Source organism: Pinus tabuliformis, chromosome 3_1, assembly GCF_031772625.1.
Source record: "Pinus tabuliformis cultivar Carrire ecotype Pingquan chromosome 3_1, CPIR1, whole genome shotgun sequence".
In the NCBI taxonomy this organism is placed as follows: Eukaryota; Viridiplantae; Streptophyta; class Pinopsida; order Pinales; family Pinaceae; genus Pinus; species Pinus tabuliformis.
The window spans coordinates 718,413,197-718,418,387 of NC_142301.1; the positions used below are offsets into that span (position 1 = coordinate 718,413,197).

Below are 5,191 nucleotides of genomic sequence, written 5' to 3' on the forward strand. Positions count from 1 at the left end.
ATTCCAAATGCAAGACACTACCATCAGATGAGGGAAACCAAGTGTCTCATGTGGGTGGCTTTTACAACATATTCAATATTTTCTTCTAGTATCTGCCTATCCAAGGAATGATAAATGAGAATCCCAATGATATTGTTGTCCAACTTCAGTGAGCCCAATTCTGCAACAACCTTTGGTTACCTATTGAAATCCTTAATTAAGCAGACTTAGAACAATGTGCATAATAATGGTATAAATGTCTTAGTCGACGATCATATATCTATGGAGAGAAGCCTATAAATTAGCAAGTGTGGGTTCCCACTTCTGAAAGAACTCGTATGATGTTTTGTTTATTATTTCATTGCATGGCCTCCCTACAAAAGCTACGTATGTTCTCTCTGAAGGTGAACATCCCAATATGTATAGATCCCCCACTAGCATTTTCCGAGCCCCCAAATTGTAAATCTCTTGGAATAGCGAGACCAAAGGCTGATGAGATAATCTACATACTGGGAGATAGTGAATTGTGTGGCGTGGTTATACTGAAGGTTGCGAGGATTAAAATTGAAATAACTGACACCGAAATCAGGATTTCCTATACCAATGTAGTACGGGGAATCACTAATAATTTTGGAAGCCTCCACTTCTTCTAGAATACCTCATAATCACAACTGGTATTCCCTTAGATAATTTATTTGTTGATCAGAACGTATTACATTTCTGCTCTTTGTGGCATTATCATAGCTAGAGCCAGTGAAGGCGAAGGTAACTCTAGTGACCAAATCATTGGATGTCAGTTGTGGGTTGAGGTATGTAGGTATTGTTTCTTTGATACCAAAACATGAATTGAGGAAATCTGAGGTGAACTTTCTATTGGAGAAACGTCCAGTAGGTACGCAACCAAGAAAATCTCTGCCATAAGGTGGGAAGTCGCACTTAGCCAGCATGTTGATCCGATTGTTGTTGCCAGGATCGAGGGTTGAGTCCCGTAACACCAATATTATAGGAAACTATTGTGTGCCATGACTTGAACCACCTCCAGGAAACGTGCAAAACAAACTAACAAAGATGATGAGTTGGAGGAGCCAGTTGTAGTGCCTCTCTACTCTGACGAGTAGCAGCTCCTACCCATAGGATAATGTCAAGATCGTGTGCAACATCCTGACAATACCTACGAACTTCAACACACAAAGCCACAAAAGTTTAGATGAGGAAGAACAATGATATGGGGGAGTGCTTGAAGTTGATGAGGTGCTCCGGCAGGATGCGCCAATCATCTACCAGGGGTTTTCTAGTGACCACCAAGAATTGATTCATATTCTAGGGCTTCGCCTGCATATTACAGGCCACAACATTGACATCGTAGATCTCTGTCACTGTATAGCTGGTGATAGCTGGTGATGGAAGCAGTGTCTTAAGTGTTAGAAATTGTAATTACTCTCACACATCTCAATATATTTTAGGCAAGTCGCTAGTTGGAAAAGGATAAATACCCTTCACTGTGTTCATTCTAAGTATCAAATTTTGATCAGTCCCAGCTCATGTGATTTTTTTGTTAATTTATGTTTTGTCCCCTCCGCCTTTACAAAAAATTGGTATCATAGCTGAGTCAAGAAAGAGAGAAGGTTTATTAGGCCTTTGTGTATGAGAAGTGCAGCGCCGATCTGCAAGATCCACACAGTTTATTATTTTTTGATTATTTTATAGTTGTGAATTCCTTATTGGTCTGAAGTGCCATCGTATCATGAAAGGCCCATGTGCGCTAGCCGCCACTGTAAGCAACTAATCCTCCATCGTTGCTATCATGAATAGAGTTGGAGGACAAGAAAATACAAGTATTAATAAATTGCAAAGTCGTGGTTGGTGGTTAAGATAGCCGTGAGTTTCCCTGAGGGAAAACTGACATCATGTGTGGGACACAAACTCCGCTAAAGTGCTATTTAAATCATTATGGAAAGTTGTACTAGGAGACAGTATATGGAGCAATGCAATCAGAATTAAATATTTAGGGAACAAAGATTTCTCTTTTTGGTTCAGGTACAGATCTTTAGGGCCCGCTCGTGGTTCTGCTATATGGAGAAGTTTTCAAAAGATCCAACATTTCTTTTTCAAAAATCTAGTATGGAAATTCCAGTCTGGGAACAACATTCTCATCAGTCTTGATTCTATCATGGGTGAAGAAGAAATTTGGCCTATCCCACAACAACTTTTACTTTTTCTTCATCAAAAAGGTATATTTTATTGGGCGCAGGTTATACAGGATTGGCAGGGTGCTATTCCAAGATGGAAATCTGCTTTAGACTTGGGCCTTCATGGTCCATTGGCATCACAATGGAATAAGATTATCTGGAAAATGAAGAACAGTGGTATTTACAGGACCGAGGAAGAGGACGACATTGTCTGGCGGGGTAGGGGTGGCAGGATTAATGTTATTGTTAAAGATATATATATATATATATATATATATATATATATATATATATATATATATATATATATATATATATATATATATATATATCTCCATAATAGAAGAACATTTTGATTATGCCAAGAAAATATTTCCACTTACTTTCTGGAAGTCTGGATGCCCATACAAAATTATATTATTCTCATGGCTAGTGTATCACAACAAAAATCTCACATGGACCAACCTTCAAAAAAGGAATTGGCATGGCCCAACTATTTGCTCTATTTGTCTATCTGAGACGGAGGATAATCTGCACATACTTCTAAATTGCATCCACACACAGGCCCTTTGGAAGAAGTTGGCCTCACATTTCGGGTTCAACTACATTTCTCATTCATCCATTATAGATGCATTTGAATGGTGGAGTTCCCAGAAAGTAATATGGAGGCCTATTCCCCTTATAGTGTTCTGGTTCATTTGGAAATGGCGGAATAGGGTCATTTTTCACGACTGTAAGGAGGACTTCAAGCACATATATGATCAAGTCATCCCCTATTATCTCTCTATCCTCCCCTTTATTCCCCAGCAAGTGAAACATAAATCAAATGAATCTTCCCCTTCTCAACTGCTATATCCGAGGGCTCACTTCGATGGTGCAGCAAAAGATGGTATGTGTGCGTGCGGAGTATACATCAATATCCTGGAAGATCAGCACTTTTCAATATATTGGAATGGGGGCTCAGGGACAAACAATAAAGCTGAAGCCATGGCATTATATGGTCTCCTTATATTCTGCTCTTTCCTGAATACTGGTCCCCTCCGGATCTATGGCGACTCAAAAATCATTATCGATCATGTTATTGGCAAACACTCCATTAAAAATGCCAATCTTACTGGATGGATGCATAGAATCTCATCTATTTGGAAATCTTCTCACTTCTCCATCGCCCATGTAAAACGCTCTCAGAATATGATCGCTGATGAACTATCTAAGAGGGGCCTGTGGTCACAGTGCGGAAGATGGTACTTGAGCATCACAATGGGGTCTGTCACGCACCAAATTCAACACTTCTCTATGCCGGGTATATAGGAATATCAAAAATGTCCTGGTATGTATCATGATCCTAACTTTTTATCATCGGTAACATGCTCAGGTATCACTGTCCGTTTCATTTTCTCTGTATATGGGTTTATCACTCTATCTGCCAAGTTAAAGTTCTGTCTGTATATGCAGTCATGCTACCAGGTTAACAATTTTCTGTATAGGCAATCATGGTTTCTTTTTGTTATATGGCAGAGAAAATATTGCCAATATTACCCTTTTCAAACTATACTATACCTGATCTATACATAATATATATATCTTTTTTTCTTACTGAAAAAAAGCTCCGCTGAAGGAATAGGTTGAATTCACCATTAACCAATCGAAGGATATGAAAATTCAATTAGCATGTTATTCATGTCGTGCACAAGTCTTAAAGAGATATGTGATTTTTTTATTTTTTTAAAAGTCACAAGGTTTGACCTTATTCCAAAGGTGTTTTAATTAAAGAATTTTTTGAATTTTTTTTAAAGGGTCGAAAGATATATGGAAGTTTTTTTTTTTGGAATTTTTTGTTATTAAAAAAGCAAAGGTATATATATAAATATTTTTTTTAAGAGTTGGAGATTTTTTAATTGAAAGAGAATTAAGAAAAAAAAGTTTATTGGCAAGAGAATTTAGGGCTTTGTCAAAGTTCATCTATTAGTGAAATTTTTAGGTGTTTTGTCACGTATAACAATTTTTGGGTGAATATTGTTGCCTTATCGGGGTGCATATTGAAAATTATATTTGTTTTCGGGGTCGGGATGGAAGACAACCTCATGTAATTAGAAAAACATGTATAAGAAAAGGAATGAAAACAGTCATAGGTCACAAAGCATGACTGAAGAAGACTAAAAAAATGAATAAAAAAGAAGAGGCAGATATTGTTGCCATGGTTAGAGAGGTTCAAGTTGTAGTCAAGGAACTAAGAAGTTTAGCAAAATCTACAACTTCCAAGGAAGCATGGAAGATTTTGGAAGTAGAGTTTGGCACAAAAGGGAGTGACATGTAGCATCAGGGTATTTCACAAGCAAAGAAGTCAGTCGTAGATATGAGAGTAGATGAGAAAGACTCTGAGAGGAAAACAGAGCTTGGAGAACCCCACTCAAATGTGAATGATCATTGCCAACACCATAAAATTGACACCAGTTATGCAAACATGCATATGGATGAAGAAGATGCAACAAAGATTGCAGAGAGAGAAGTTGAAGCCTCTGTGTGTGAAGCAGAGCAAGATAATATAAATGCTCAAGGACTCCACTATAATATGGATGATACAAATGAATGTGAATCCCACTGTGATGAGACACATGTGGATGATGACTGCAAAGTGAGATGTGAATTGGTGAATCTAGTCGTAATTGATGGATTTGGTGAAGTTGAAATTGTCAATGAACTTGACAATGAGCACATGCATGCTTGGATATCAAACCATAGTGTGGATGAACATTATGTTGATGTTATCTGTGGTTTATTTTTTGAAATAGGGATTGATTGTGGCAATATGGTAAGCGCAATGTTTGATGAAACATTGAAGGTTGAAGATGCCACTGTAGCAGCAAGATATGAAGCAATTGGAACTGCTCATGAAGTAATATGTCATCTAGCAACAATTTTTTATCAAGAACAAGATAAAGTGATTGAAGAGTTTTTGATGAGAATATCCACTAATATCATAAGAATGGAATACAATGTCCATGCATTTGAAAAGAAGGCAG

At 37.5% G+C, this 5,191-nt stretch overlaps 1 pseudogene; it reads right to left on the reverse strand.

Annotated features, from left to right (window-relative positions):
* Positions 1–240: 240 nt before the first annotated feature.
* On the reverse strand, positions 241–1,296 carry LOC149189286 (GDSL esterase/lipase At4g26790-like; annotated as a pseudogene).
* Positions 1,297–5,191: the final 3,895 nt, after the last annotated feature.